We start from the raw sequence: 17,057 nt of genomic DNA, 5'->3' as shown, positions 1-17,057 counted from the left end.
CTTGAAGTAATGCACTTTTCTCTTCTTTTTCAGGGAATAGTTGGATTGTGAGCTCTTTCAGAACTCTGTTCTCAGGACCTATTATTTTAACATTTGGGAGAAACACATCCAGAGGTATTGTATTTTGTCTTATTGTTCCGTTTTTAAAATCTAATCAAGCCTTTCCAATGATAGGAAAGTTAAAACTTTTATGCCATATTGTGTTATTTATTTTTCTTTAGCTTTCAGTTCTGGATAAACTAGTTTGACATTTGTCAAAGAGAAGAGGAATATTTTAGTCTTGACAAACTGAATTTTGTGAAAGCAAGTAAAAAAAATCTGGTTTAGATCAAACCAGTTTTATCTATTTTAATCATCTCAGTTGTTAACATTTTACCTACACTGAAAAAAGTATAGCACTATTTTAAAGAATGCCTTGATTTGAAAATGAAATATATAAAGCTCCTGTTTTTAAGACAGTATGGAGTATGCATTAAACATTTACACAATGTTAGAGCCTTCCTGCCCACAACAGCTCTACCTTCTAGTGTAGGGATCAGCTGCCATCTATATTTCTGTAGATCTATTGATAAGATCTGTGGATGTATTCAACCAGGCCGCATGTGTCTACCTCTGAGGATCCATCTGCTAAGTTCTGCCTTGCATTTTCACTGTTTTTATTACTGGTGTAGCCTTATAATTGATCTTCTTGTAGACCCAGTAGTAGGTGACATTTAAGTGGGAAGAAAGATTATTAAGCAGATTGCTGCTGGGGTGTGGTGGTGCACGCCTGTAATCCCAGTGACTCTGGAAGCTGAGGCAGGAGGATCACAATTTTAAAACCAGCCTCAGCAGTTTAGCAAGACCCTAAGTAACTTGGTGAAATCCTGTGTAAAAATAAAAACTAAATGACTTGGCTCTTTTAATGTGAAATAGAGGTTATCATGGACATACTTTTATAGCATAATTCATGAAATGAATATAGTAGTCCCTCTTTATACATGGGGAATACATTCCAAGACCCCCCTGGCTCTCCACATAGACTATTAGCAAATCATTTAACTTAGGTTTTAGTTTCCTGATCTGTAAAATAACATACAACCTACATCTTAGGAACATTGTACTGAATAAATAAGGAAATACATAAAGTGTATTATTATCATGGTACTCTTAGAAAGATAACATGTTAAATCACAATATTGTTAATTTGAATGCAGTTTTAAGAGAACCAAAATAGGTTTTCAAACTCAATAGCATATTCTTCTGTAAGTTAGGAACTTTTCTTCTGCTCATGTTCTGTTTTTCTTTCTTTGCCTCTGCTTGTTAAGAGTTTTCACATACCCCTAGTCCATGCTTTTGAATTCAAGTTTGAACTAGTTATGATCTGCCACCTACTGACCCAATTCTCCACTTCCTCCAACTCTTCTCTCCTCATATCTACTTGCCTGTTATGTTTGTTGGGTGATTAAACTGACTTTCATTTCATTTTTACAAAGATCTAGATCAGTACAGGGTTAGGAACAAGAATTTCTGAGTTTCTTTGCACTACCAAGCAAGATAGTGCATCAGAGTCAGTAATACTATGCATCCCCCATCCCCACCCCAGAAAACGGTTTTCAGAGAAAACAATTAGTAAAATCTCACACAGACTCATTTTTCTTCTCATGGTATGGTAGTTAATAGGTTTTAAAAGTGATTTCTACCCACGTATTGAGGTTTTAAAAAGTTTTTAATATAAAGAATGAGTTTGGAAGTGACTCACCACATATGGAACTACTTCAAAATGCATGCCCTTAACTACTATTTGAATTTTTATAGATTTGTAGTTTTGCTGACTGCAGGAAAATAAGAGGCCCAGTGCCAGTTCTTACTGGGTCAGGATTTATTTTGAAGTATCAACATTTCCTCCGCTTTTTGATACTTAGAGTCCCGAAGATTTTCCTGCAAAAGGTTTTTATAGGCTTTATTCCAGTAAGGAAATTCCATGGTGTTTATGCCCTAGTAGTAACAAAAGTGATATGTTTGGTGAATTTGGCAATAGAAATTGCCAGAGGCTAGACTACCCTAGGAATATATTTTTATTCAGAGAGTCTAGTGAGGTCAGCAAGGACTTGTAATTAAAGACACAAGTCTTTAGCATAGCTCTAGGCACAGAGTATTTGACCAATGATTATTAAAAGAGACTATCCATCTCTCATGATAGACTCTCATCTCAGGAGTCTGACTGCCAAGGCAATTAGTGTGACACTGTGGAGGCTTTATTGAGTAGTGTTTGTAGAACGTGTTAAAAAAAACAGAATGACCTCAATTTGAATCCCAGATCTACCTGCAAGTTACTCAACTTCTCTGAACCTCATCTGTAAAATTGGATAATATCTGATTTATATATAATGATTTGATGCAATAATGTTTGACTTAGTTCTAATGTCAATAACTGGTATTTACTTGCATCTGCTTTATAAATGCTAATTATAAAAACTGGAAATAACCTACCACATAGTTGTTTTTAAACTATATGCCATGTTGCATCATCATTAGAGTACAGAAGTATATTTGGAGCTACTTAGGCTTTAGGACAACACATTTGAGTCAAAGCAATGTTATGGGTAAGTGGACTAAAGTTGACAAGGACTGAGACATTGTGGTGTGGTGGATTTGAACAGGACTAGATAGTCTAGGTGTGAACTTAACACTACCACTTACTTTTTGTTGATAATGGGCAAATCACTTTACCTAATACTCAGGGTTCTCCTCAGTAAAATGGGGACAACTTCCTAGGATTGTTTTGAGAAGTTCCTGGCACATAACATGTAGTACAATTTAATTATTTTTGTTATTCCCACCTCTTGCACATGCATGGCTTTGACTACTTGTGGGAAATATAGTTATGATTTTTTTTTAATGTCATGATTACTGATAAAATGTTGGGATTAAATACTTTTTATTTTAAATTTAAATAGTGCTTGTTCATTTGGTTTACCTTAAGATAAGGAACTTCAGAGATGTTCGGTTTAGTTTTTCAGCTTTCTCTGTAACCCTTTTCTGAATTTCCAGCAGTCACAGAGACTAATTTATATTTTATAAAAAGGATTTTTACCTCCTATATATTTTTGGCTATTCTGTGGCTTTACACTATTAATACAGGCTTAACTTATACATTTTTTGTGCCTTCTGCCTCATTCCTGTATGTGTAGTGCCCCAAAGAAGCAGCAAGGGAGACCAGGATGAGGTAAGAATTGCACTTGAGATCAATACATAGTCAACCTTAAGATGATCAGGTATCCTGTCAGTTAAAATGATCCAGTGACTGGGTTTGAAGTTTTACCAACAGAATAATCATTTTTGCTTTTGCTTACTGTTGGGGACTATTGTTGGAGACTATGGTAAGAAGATTTCAAAGGAAATCTCTCCTTTCCCAACAGCTTTAAGTGCATTTTATTTTTTTCAGAACCATAATTCATCCAAATAATCTTTAGAAAATAACAGTTAAAAAAATACATTGATAATTAGTTACCATGTATATTGCAGATATTAAAGTACAGAATTAAGTGTATCCGATAGTTAAATTTTTTTAATATTCTTAATTTTGGTCCCATTATTGTTAGAGTAAGTTATTTGATAATATGGACACTTCATTCATAAGTTTATAAGAATTTTCAGATTTGTAAGACTTTCATGGAAAGGCATTGTAATGTGTTAAGTAAGTTTTACTGGGAACTAGAAGAGTTACAATTTTAGACAGTTATAGTTTTGACTTTGTTATTAATACTTTGAGTTAAACATCAAAACCCTTTGACTCAAAATTGGCCCTTTGACTCAAACCATCACTGACTCACTTCTACCCCTACTGTTAAGCTAGTATTGCTTCAAGCTTGAAGGAGGATGTCTCAAATAAATGGTATCCCCTAACTGCCTTCTGGAGTGTGTACACACATGAAGGGAACATAATTACCTTTGTTTAATTCATCATCCCCTGAATTTATTGGTCTTGTAACCCCTTCTTCCCTCATTACCATCCAACTTTCTTTCTTCTTTCTTCCCTTTTTTCTTTCCTTGAAGTGATCACTTATCATTCTGCAGAACATTTCTAGGCACATGGTGGTTTATAACATGATTTTACTGTTTAAATTATTTTAAATTTCTACACTTGGATAGCCTTTGCTTTGGTCATATATTTATTTTCAATTCTTCCATTAAGAACAGCCACACTGCCAGGCACAGTGGCACACTCCTGTAATCACAGTAGCTGGGGAGGCTGAGGCAGGAGGATCACAAATTCAAAGCCAGCCTTAGCAACTTAGTGAGGCCGTAAACAACTCAGTGAGACCCTGGGTCTAAATAAAAAAAAAAAAATACAAAAAAGGGCTGGGGTTGTGACTCAGTGGTTAAGTATCCTGGGTTCAATCTCTAGTACAAAAAAAAAAAAAAAAAAAGAGAAAGAACAGCCACACTGTTTGTAACCTTATTACTGTGAGAAAATATCTTAAAATAGCTTTTTTATTGTCATATGACATGTTCTGTAGGCATACAGCATTAAAAAAAGGAGAGAGGGGAAGCTTCTGACCTCCATCAGGTGAATGAATCCACCTTTATTTGTTTGATGTAACACATTAAAGGAAACAAAATAGTTAAATAATATTTGTGTTAATTAAAATATAAGTAATAAAAGATGATACTAAAAGTAGCTTAAACAGTAAGTAGTGTATCATCTTACCCACCAGAAAGTTTGGAGTACAGTTAATTAATTGTCATAATAGTGTTATTGGGTCTGACCCACGTGGCATTTTCCCTTGTCCTCTGCCATCGTGTCTTGGCAGTGGCACTCTTCATTGTTGCAAGGTGGGCATTTTCCCATGCTGTTTTTTGTTTTTTTTTTTAAAGTGGGGAAAACATTTCCTTCCCAGTAAGCTTCACTGTACAAAATTATATCATATGCCCATGCCTCAGCCCCTTATTATTAGAGTAAACATTATTGGTCAAAATGAATAATTTGACCTAATCAGGATTTACCTCCTGAGAGAGAAGAGTGAGTGTTCTGCCCAACAATCAGAAAAGAAATGAAAAAGTGTGTCTTTGAGGAGGCCACCGCAGTGCCTAAACATAGCTGTATTAATTGCTGTAAACTCTCCTGTGAGACCATGAAATGTAGTCGTGTATGGAGTGCTGTTGTATTCCAGTTATCCTTCAAGACCCTGGGAATGAAATACTGAATAAATGATGTTTCTGTGAGAGCATTGCTGCCCCTCTGGATCTGAATTTTATTGGTGAGATGGATAAAATGAAGCAGTTCACTTTTATGGTATCTTATTAATGAATACTAATAAAAATTGAAACAGAGAAGCCAGTATGTAGGGGGCATGAAATTTTAGATTCTGTCCAGGGAAGGCCTCACCCAGAAGTGAAAACTGAGTTGTTTTGGGAGCTAGTGATGTAAAATGTCTGAGAAAAAGTGTATTTGAGATCCCTATGGCTGGTGGGGAGTGAGTGAGGAAATTAGAGGGTTTAGGATGCCACTGGACAGTTTTGAGCAGAAGAGAACCCAATATAACATTTGTATTAAATAAATCAGTGGGACATTAGATACAGAAGCAAGGAAAACAATTAGGAGACTGTTTTATAATAATCCAGGAGAAATGAAGATGACGTGAATAGGGGCAGTAAGAAGTTGGATTCCGGATATTTTTTTAGGTAAAGCCCTCAGAATTTGCTGTCGAATTGGATATGGGTGTAGCAGTCAGGTTTTTGGCCTGAACATTTGGAAGACTGGGGTTGATACAATCTGAGATTAGAAGGAATAGGGACTCAGTTGTTGATAGGCTAAATGTGATATGCCTATCCAAATGAAAATGTCAAAGAAACAGTTGTTTATATTGAGTATTTTTTGAAGATGAAACTATATATTTTCAAAAAGTATGACATTGACCATTAATGATAGGAAATGACTTTTAGTAGAATACAAATAAAAAAAAAATAAAAGAATAGAATTTAAGTGTTACATTTGGGTGGGTATTTTATATTCCACTTAACAAGTGGGAAACACTGGAAGTAATTTTAAAATGTTCAAAGAAGCATTTATGCTGAACATATATTTAGTGACTATTTTATTCTAGTCTTAAAATTGCATATAAATGTATTTATTTTTTGAATCAAGCCCTCAATTTTGAAGTCTTAAGCCTTGTAAAAATATAATAAGAAATACACCATAATACAAATGGTATGGACTTAGTTTTATAAAAGTCTGTTTTCACTGTGTCACCGTGTTGTGACCCTTCTAAAGAATGTATGCAATTGCCAACTAGATGATCTACCCCATCCCAACTTTCTAATATTGTGCAGCATATTATATCTTTCAAGCATATCATTAAATAACATTCCAAGCCAACAGAATCAATTCAGTATTTTTATGTGTATTTATTAAGATGAGTTGCTTTTCTCTGACCTTTCTTTTAAATAAGAAGTTTTAACCAGTTTATTGTACTTGTTTGCATTTGATAAGAATGCAGCACAGCTAAAATTTTCAATCTTTGTGTATTACATAAAACACACCTTGTAAAGCACCTTTCACATGATAGTAAGGAAATACTTAAAGTAGATACAGAATATCATTAGCATTTCTAACCAGTTTTAATTTTTAAAGATAATTGTGTTGTATGCAATAATTATTGCTTAATAATATGTGCCCTACCTGTAAAGCAGAGTTGTTGGTAAAACTGAATTGTAATTGTTTTTGAGATAAAAGTAGTATATAATAAATATGAGAAATTATTCATTGGTCGAAGAAGCTGCTCTAGATGATTAGGCTTTTTTCATCACACTTTAGCCAGTCATGTCATGATTGACTACTGGCCTGTTTGATGGGCTAGGAAAAGAAACTTTAGATTTAGAGAATAAATGCAGTTCATTGAGAACCTGAAGCATAAGTTTAGATTTAGAGAATAAATGCAGTTCATTAAGAACCTGAAGCATATTGAATTACTCTAGTTTACCTATATCTCATCTTAAGTGATTTTTATAAAATATCCATTTCTCTGTCCATTCTAAAATTTGTAGGAAGTAAGCAAACACGCACTTATGTTGGTTTTCAGACAAAAATGATAGTAGATAATGAATCAGTCTCATTCTTTGAATAAGCTGTAAGTTTTTATATGTAAGTCAGCTTTCAGGTTCTTTTGAATGTGTCTCTATGTGTTCTCCTTTGTGTTTTATTTTTAAAAGGAGAATGAGGAGAATGTGTTGCCCAGCAGTTAGCATTTGTGTATGAAAATTCAGATGCTTACCTAAACAAGATTCTTACCTAGTAAAGCTCCTATCACAGTGCGTTTTGAGTATCACTTATATGAAATACTTGGGACCAGAACTGTTGTAGATTTTGGAGTTTCTTTCCATAGACTTTTACTGATTGAGCATCCCTAATCCAAAAATCCAAAATCTGAAACTTTTTAAGCATGATGTCATTGCCCAAAAAGTTCCAGTTTGAAACCTTTGAGATTTCAAATTTTTCAGATTAAGGGTACTCAACCTGTATTTAAATTTAAAGCCCAATATTAAAATGACCCCCTGAGAACTAACAGCTAACGTGGAACTAGAACTTCACTGATATAGTTGCTTCTTGCATCAGATTATGACTCTCCTTTCTTGTTCTTTGCCCCTGCTGCCCTCACCAACCTGACCACTTTCTTCAATTTTATGTTAGTCACTTACTTTCTTTAATAATACTGTTTTCCTTCTTGTGTGTACCATTTGAAAATGGTCATATTCTGTATATAGTCTCCTGAGACTTGCTTTTTTAATTCATATTGGTTTTAAATTTTTTAAATTTTCTTTTTGCTATATGTGGTTATGGTTCATTTATTTTCATTGCTGGCTAATATTCTGTTATGTGTTTTTATTGTTTTGGTGGACATATGGTTTGTTGTTGAGTGCTTTTGTTGGTTTTGTTTTTGTTGTATCTATATTGATTGGTTTATTATACGCACACATACATACAATGTACATACATTAAGTCAGCATTATTTCATATGTGTTCTGCTGCACTTGTGCAAGGCCGAAGGATATATTCCCAAGAGTAGAAGTGTAGAACCTATTCAGTTACATAAAATAATACTAAATTGTTTCCCAAAATCATTGGACTCATTTATATTTCACTAGTAATATATTGGAAGCTCCTCTTTAGTAACTGTCTCAATTTGATGAACCTAAATGGCAACTTTTTATGATTCTTAAAAATTTGCTTTTCACTGATTAATAATGAGTTCAAACATTTTTTCATGTGATTATTTGCCACTGGTATGTTCTTTTATGAAATGCTTGTTCATGTATTTTATGTTATGTCCTTTAAACTGCTCATTCAGTACTGTGCATACAAATATGTAGTTTTTATATTTTTAAAAATTTAAAACAGCACATACAGAAAAATTGCAAGTACAGTACAGAATTTAAAAAGTAGAGAGCTTGATTTCTGACTCCCATACTGTACCATTTCTTCTGTGATGAACACCCGATTCATCCTGCTTGAGTTCTGACACTTTTTAGGGCCACCTGTTCTGCGTTTTGCCCGCTTTTAAATAAAATGTTATAGAGTACACACACACTCACATACATGTATTCTGGATCTTAAGTGTTCTTTTTGGATGGCTATATGTATTGTGATTCATCTTCATTTTCCTTTGTTGACAAATGGAAGTTTTTCATATTAATGCATTTGAATTTATTGATCTCATTCTTTAGAATTAGTCCTAAGGAAACCTTGGCCTAATATATTCTTGTGCTTGGATGGTATCTCAGTAATGGGCTTTTGCTGCTCCATAGAAGTTATAGAGTCAGTTTATAGAACTTCTTGAATTTTGATTGGTAAAACTCTAAATGTAGTAGTTCAATTTGGGAATATTGTGATTTTGTCAATTCTTTGTATCTTAAAAATGGCATTTCATTTCATTTAAATAGATCATTTATGTTCCATTGGTAATGTGTTCCCATGCATTTTCTCCATATAGAACATGCAATATTTACATGATACTTTTATTCCTTAGTATGTTTTAATGTTGAATTTTTAATGTTACTCTCTTCGTTAATGGTACATAAAAATGCTTTACCTTTTAAAAAGTTATCTTATTTAGCCACAACTAACTGAATACTTAAACTGTTGAGATAAATGTAAAGCAAGCTCAAAAACAAATAAGTAAAATCAGAGCTCCAGTTTTTTATTCTGCAAATTACTTTTGATGTTTTAATAAATACCAGTCTTCTTTTTAATGTTTATTCAGATAGAATTCACATGACATAAAATTCATCCATTTAAACTGTTTAGTTCATTGATTTTGGTTTTTATATGCAGCCAGCACAGTCATCTAACTTTCACAGTCTCTTGATCCTTAAAAGAAACTTTATGCCCATTAGCAGTCAGTCCCCATTCCCATCTTCCCCATCCCAATCCTGGGCAACCACTAATCTATCCCTGTTTATTTGCCTATTCTGGACGTTCCAAGTAAATCAAATAATGCAGTACATGGTTATTGGTAACTGATTTCTTTTATTCAGCATAATAGGATTCACCTGTTGTAGCATGTATCAGTACTTCTTTCCTTTTTATGGCTACATAGTACTTTTTTGTATGGATTTTTCTCATTTTGTGTACTCACCAGTTGATAGATGCATGTTTGCACCTTTTCATCATTATAAGCATATGAGTTTTTCTGTGACATAAGTTTTCATTTCTCTACTTTAGGAGTGAAATGTCTATTCATACAATAATTCTGTATTTTTTTTTTAAAACTACTCAGCTGTTTTCTGTAGCAGCTGTACCAGTGTATTACATTCCCACCAGCAGTATATGAAAGAGATGAAGTTATTTCTACGTTGCATTCTCCAAAGAATAATTGTAATACCATTAGGTTTGTCTTAAATTATGATTATTATCTTAAATAATGAAGAAAATTGCAACTTATCAAATACATTTTAAAAGTTTTTGAATTTATATGGAGTATATCTTTAATTTTTTTTTAGTTTGACGTACGTATAATTTACATACCATGTTGTTCATCCACTGTTTATGCAGTTTGATTTTGAGTCAGTTCATTCAAGTGTGCAACCTTTGCCACAGTCCAGGTTTAGAACATTTTGGTCACTCTGAAGAGTTCCTTCATGCTCATTCACAAGGTCTGCTCCCATCCTGACCTTGGAAGTGATCTGCTTTATCCTACACTTTAGCTTTTCTAGGTATTTCAGATATAAATGGAATCATACGATATTGATATGCTTTATATCTAACTTCTTTCACTGAATATGTTTGAGATTCATGTTTGTTTCATGAATAATTAGTTTATTCCGTTTTTTGTTTGTTTTGTTGGCTACCACTTCATGTCCTTTCACCAGTTGATGGATATTTGGTTTGTTTGCAATTTTGGCTATTGTGATTGATGGAGATATCACTGTTTCCAAAACTTGTATGTTTTGGAAATGTTTTTATATTTCTCATTTAGATACACATGTGTGAAATTGTTGGGACATTATGAGTATAGACATATATAATGATTGCCAAACTGTTCCCCAAAGTGGCTATGCCAGTACACATACTCACCAATAATGTAGGAGGGTTTTATTTTCTCCCTATCTTCCTCAAGTTTTTTTTTTTTTTTTTTTTTTTTTTTTTTTTTTTTTTTTTTAATTAGAACTCTTAGTGGATTTGTAGTGAAATTTCAATGTGATTTTATTTACATTTTTCAGAACTGGTAATGATGATGATGATGATCTCTTTTTTTTTTTTTTTTTTAAACACTGGAGATTTAACTCAGTGCTGCTCTATCACTGACTTCCATTTTCAGCCCTTTTTATTTTTATTTTTTATTTTGAGACACGGTCTGGTTTAGTTGCTGAGGCTGGCCTCAAACTTGTGATCCTTCTGCATCAGCCTACTGAGTGAGGAGGATTATAGGTGTGTGCCACCATGCCTGACTGAACATCTTTTTTATGTGTTGACTCAACATTCATATATTATCTCTGGTGAAGTGCTTTTAAATCTCCAGCCCGTTTTTTTTTTTTTTTAAGTGGTTATTTTTATCTTATTATTCTTGACTTGTAAGGATTTTAATACATGATAGATATCATTTCTTCATTGTGATGATGAGTTACAATGTTTTCTCCCATTCTGGAGTTGGCTTTTCATCTAATGGATATCTTTTGAAGATTTTGATAAAGTTCAATTTTTCTCTTTTTTATGGATTGTGCTCCTGTAGGGGATCTTTCCCAAACTTTAGTTCACAGATTTTTTGTTTCTTGTAGAAGTTTTGTTGTTTTGTTTCAGTTTTGCTGAAGTTTATTGCTTCAGACTATAATCCAAATGTAGTTATTTTTGTAAGTACATTTGTGAAATAAAGATTTATACCTATTCATCTATTTATTTTTACATGTGGATATCCAACTATTCCAGCACCATTTATTAGAAAGACTGTTTTTTTCTCCATTGAATTGTTATGGTACATTTGTCAAAAATAAAATGACCATGGATGTGAGAGTTTTTTCTGGAGACACTATTTTTCTACCTTTATGCCTGTATTACATCGTTTTGGTTTCTCTATAGCTTTATAGTAAATTTTGACATTAAGTCTCCTCCCCCCCCCCCCGCCCCCATTCTGGGGAGAACCCAGGACCTCACACCTGCTAGGCAGGTGATGTACCACTGAGTTATATTCCTAGTCCTTATTTTATTTTCAGATGGAATATCTCTAAAGAGCTCATGCTGACCTCAAACTTGGCAATCCTCCTGTTTCAGCCTGCTGAGTAGTTGGAATTACAGGCGTACTTATATCTGGCTTTAAAAAAAAAATCATGGTGGATTCTGAACGATGAATTTGGGGAGAATTCATAAATAAAACAATGTTGAATCTTATAGCCAATTGAATCTTTGTTTTGAATTTTTCTAAATAATAATTTGTAATCTGTTCATTTTGGGGGATACTGGAGATTGTACCTAGTGACACTCTACCACTGAGCCACACCCCTTGCCGTGTTTATTTTTTACCTTGAGACAGGGTCTCGTTAAGTTGTCCAGGCTGGCCTCAAACTTGTGGTCTTTCTGTGTCAGCCTCTGGAGTTGCTGGGATTATACGAGTGTGCCACTGTTTCTGGCTATCTTGTACTTTGGAGTACACGGGTTTTTCACTTTTGTTAAATTTATTCTCAAGGTTTTTTTTCTTTTTTTTTACTACTATTATAAGTGAATAAAATCTATTTCTGTTGCTAACATATACATGAAATGCTTTAGATTTTTGTAAAAGGTAAATCTGGTTATTTACCTTTCTAAATCTTATTGATTTTAAAAGTTTGGGGATTTCTTTTAGGATTCCGAGGAATTATCAGTCCAGACGATCTTGTCAATCTATGTGTCTTCATAGTTTTTGCTTTGTTGTATTGAGTAAATCTCACCTTAGGCATCCTTGTCTTTTTCACGATGTTAGGGGGCAAAGCATTCAGTCTTGGACCATACATGTGATGTTAGGTAAAGACATTTATCCTGGAAAGGAAGGGTTGCTTTGACATGGAAAATGTTAATATGACATATATTATTGCTAGAATAAAGGACAAAACCCCATGGTTATCTCAATAGATGCAGAAAAAGAATTTGACAACATCTAGCAAATTTGTAATAAAAACAAATGAACAAATTCCAAAACTAGAGGTAGAAGAGAATGAAAAACTACAGCTAATACCATAATTATTACTAAAAGACTGAATGTTTCCTCCCTAAAATTTGGGTACAATGCAATACACTTTTCACCCCTTTGATTCAATACTGAATGAGAAGTTCTAACCCTGTTTTTTTCTTCACTGTAATAGTCGTACAACTTATTTTGGAACATGTAAGAAATGTTAAAGGACAAAAAACTCTTTATTCATAATCTAGAATTAATCACTTTTAACATTGTGTTTTTTTTTTCCTTTTAGTACTGTGTGTATACATGAGTGTTCAGTAACATGTATGTAACAAAAAACGGATTTGAGATCACATTTTATGCTTACTCTGAACGCATTTCTTACCCTTTTCTTTTTTCTTTTTTTTTTTTTTTTCTCTTTCCCCAGGTCCTTTGAACATGTTATTCCTTCTACTGGAAATTTTCTTCACTTAGTTTATTATGTTTTTATGATTAGAACTTCAAATGCCATTTCTTGGAGTAACTGTGTCTTATCTTTTTATGTAAGATGGCTCCCTCTCTCTCTCGGTTTTTTTAGATGCCTTTATTATTTCTTATTTTTCTGTTTCCTTGTTTTGGTCTGTTTCTCGTAGGCACTGAAGTTTTTCTTGTTCATTTATAATTCCAGCACATAGTGCCTAGGCTTCTAATTTGTTTGACAGTTAGTTAAACAAAAGTGAATAGTATCTTGATTTTTTTTCAACATCATATTCTGATTGTTTTGCCATATTATGTCCACAGTATAAGTATAATGTTATTTAAACATTTTCTTTGCATAGACCCAGTTTCTGTCATCATGATTCAAAACACATCTAACACATTCACTTTCACTGACTTGTGTATGAGATTAATTTTACCCATTTATTAATATAAGAAACATTGAAGTAATCTGTGAAAGTAGTTTATATTATCTTCTGTTAATTTTTTTTGTGAGGTCATACATTTAGCTCAAAGGGGGTATAAGAATGCTTTGATGAAGACAAACCACTAAAATAAACAATTCTAGAAATTGGCAAAATAACAGTCATTTTAAGTATTAGGGGCTTAGAATATTTTTAACCCCTTAGATGGAAAATGTAGACTCATGAACTTCATACAATACTGTTAGCTAGTGTTGTTTTTGTACCATGTGAACTGAGACCATTGTAGATGTATAACACTGGAGAAAGTCCATATTTATCTTCCAGATAACTGTTGAGGCTGCTGCTTTTGTTTTTTCTTGCCAAGTAAAATATTCTACTTGAGCCTCTTGCTAGCTTTGCGATTTGGGGTAGTTTAAACTCAATTTCCTCATTTATAAAATGGGGATAATAATAGTCCCCTCATAAAAAGCTTAGTGTTGTGTTTGGCACATAGTAGCTGCTCAGTATCGGGTAGCTATCATTAAGTAAATTTAGTGGTTCTTGGTCCTGGGAGTGTTAAGAATAGCAGTTGTAAAGGTTTCTTAGGCTTCAGGGCATTATCTGTAGGCACTGACCAGCTCTTTCATAATAATGTTCCTCTAAAGATGTTGGCAGCTTTCTTCATTGAATATGCCCGTTTGGGGACTGGGTTTTTTCTATACCTATACCAGGAAAGACTTCACTGAAGGGTAATGGAGTTTCATCAAGTTAAATCCTACAACAGGTTACTATTTGCAGCATTCTTAAATATAGTAATGTTTATTTTCTTGTTCCAACTTTAATATAGAAGGTAATAGCCTGGTGAGGTGACACAGGCATGTGATCCCAGCAACTCAGAGACTGAAACAGGAGGATTGCAGGTTCTAAGCCAGCTTCAGCAAATTGGCAAGACATTGTCTCAAAATAAAAAATAAAAAGGTCTGGGGCTATAGCTTAGGGGTAAAGTCCCTTGGTTCAATCTCCAATACTACCAGAAAAACAAAACAAAAAACAAATTTTTTTAAGAAGGGAAGAAATGTCACTGAAAATAGAACAATTCTAGAATTTCAGTTGTTTGGTAGATAATGTTGACAAGGGGCTTGTCTGGGCTTTGGCTTCCAAGGTTGTGGATTGGGGATTTAGGAAATTCCCAAGGTCCTAGGCACATTCCAATAGGAGTACTAATATAATTGCAAACGTGGATATTTTTAAGTTCATGTGTGAATCACTTCCTTCTAGGTATAAATAGAAAAGTAATTGTTTTCTACTCCTCTGAGAATTTCTGTTAGAATTTATAGTCAAGGTCCAATCTATGTTCAGGATCCGTAGTTTGGGTCCTTGCTTAGTGCCTGTTTCTCTTCTGTAAAATGGGATACTGCCTTCTATGCTCATTTTACTGAGTTATGAAGGTCAAATAAAATCATGTCCATGAAAGTTCTTTGGAACTGGAAAAGCAAGTAGCTTACTTTAATGATTGCTCCCATTTTTCCAGTCTGTTTTCCTGCCTTTTTAGTAGGTCACTGGTGGAGATGGCATGGTAACCCAGAACTACATCTGTCATGTGTACTGCCTCTTAGAGGTATTTGTTTTATACTTGTATGAGGGAGTAGTCAGTTTTAGATTGTTGCTTTTCTCATTCTTTATTTTGTTACAAAAATAATACATATTTATTGAAAAGAAATTAGAAAATATAAATCAAAAGAAAAATATTTTTAAATGCATTAAAAATATTGCATTTATTTTTATAATTTTAAACAATTTCAGTTATGCTGAATGTTTCCTGTTTTTAGTCACTTTAAATATCATTTAATATAACAATTTTCTTCTATATTTTGATGACTACATGGTATCCCATGATGAAATAATATTCCATGACTTATTTGTTTGTTTTTACTTTGACATTTAGTAATATTTCTGATTTTTTGTGATTAGAAATGTTGCATATAATGAACATCTTTATGGCTGAATATTTGTACATATATTTAGTATTGCTGTTTTTTTGTTTGTTTGTTTTTGAGACAGGGTCTCACTAAGTTGCTTAGGGCCTCACTAATTTGTTGAGGCTGTTCTCAAATTGGTGATGATCCTCCTGCCTCAGCTTCTTGAGTCACTGGGATTACAGGTGTGTGACTGCACCCAACTTTTGTTTTTTTCCTTGTTTTCTTTTATTAGAATAAATGATAGGCTTGGAATTGCTGTTATCAAGGTACAGAAAACATTTTAAAGCATTTGATTCATGTTTTTACAGCTTTATTGAGGTGTAATTGATGTGCACTAAGCTGCTCATATTTATGGTATGAAACTGGATAATTTTTGACATGTGTACACCCATGAAACCAATACCATAATTTAAAATAACACACATTCCTAATCCTTCCCTCTGTACTTTCCTTCTCCAGGCAACAGCACTGATCTATTTGCACAATAGATTAATTTGCATTTTCTAGAATTTTATGTAAATGGAATCACAGAGGCTATGTATCTTTTTATCTTGTTTCTTGCACTAAGGATAATTACCTTGAGAATCATCCATGTTTTTATTATCATTATTATAGCATAGTATATTGTTGCAGTATAGTAAAATTACATTGTATGGATATACCACAATTCTTTTGCCTGTTAGTGGGCGTTTATTTCCAATTTTTAACTATTAAAAGTAGAATAGATTTGCCTTAGACATTGTTGTGTAAGTTTTTGTATAGATATAAGGCATAAGACATTTGATATTTCTTACCAAATTTTGTGTTGGAAAGGGTACACTGTTGGTTGTTGATGTCTTTCTTTTCTCTTTCTTTTGTTGAGACTGAGTTCCATGCCATCTCCCAGGCAGGTCTTGAACTCTTGGGCTTAATGTGATCCTCCAGCTTCAGCCTTCCAACTAGCTAGAACTACAGATCTGCGCTACCACGCCCCAATCCGTTGTTGGTATTTTCAATCTGAAAAAACTTAATATGAGAGACACTATAGGTCTTATTTTTCTCCTTTCTTTTCTCTTTTCTCTTCCTTTTTTTGGGGGGGTTATGTATTTATGAGGGTTAAGGATTTTTTAATGAAACATAATTGAATTAATTTGACAGAACCCTCTTAGAAATTTGAAATTAACAAAGGTTAATATGCACATCCTAGCAACTATAAACATTTTCATAGTGTATTTTGTTGAAGCACCAACTTTCATTGATTAAGTAAATATGTTATCTGGGAAGCAAGGATCTTTTGCTCTCCTTTGATGAACTAATATTCTTAAGCAATTTCTATTTCTCTGTCAAATGGCTCCTTCTGCATTGAATTTGAACAAGAAAAGTTTACTGAACTTCACAAAAGATATTCCTGAATCTGATGTGGAACAGTTGCCAAACTCTTTTCCCTCTTCTTAAGGTACACAGCTGACTGAAGGAGGACCCAAGAATCTGCAGACTCCAGATGACGTCAGAGCTACTCTTCAACAGCCTTCTCAGTTTCCTTTCTCAGAAAGCAGAGACTCAGACCTTGGAGACAAATAGTGAGAATATTT

General features: G+C 33.5%; 1 protein-coding gene across 1 annotated transcript in view; it reads left to right on the top strand.

Moving 5' to 3' along the window:
* Nrip1 (nuclear receptor interacting protein 1) overlaps positions 1-17,057 on the top strand; it is a 76,562-nt gene that overhangs the window by 17,945 nt on the left and 41,560 nt on the right. The window contains exons 2-3 of the mRNA XM_047564207.1: positions 34-114; positions 16,922-17,045. The gene's annotated coding sequence lies outside the window, so the exon portion shown is untranslated. The remainder of the gene's footprint in view (positions 1-33; positions 115-16,921; positions 17,046-17,057) is intronic.

The sequence above is a fragment of the Sciurus carolinensis genome, chromosome 9, assembly GCF_902686445.1.
Source record: "Sciurus carolinensis chromosome 9, mSciCar1.2, whole genome shotgun sequence".
NCBI classification, from domain to species: domain Eukaryota; kingdom Metazoa; phylum Chordata; class Mammalia; order Rodentia; family Sciuridae; genus Sciurus; species Sciurus carolinensis.
This window is presented reverse-complemented; position numbering and strand designations above follow the sequence as displayed.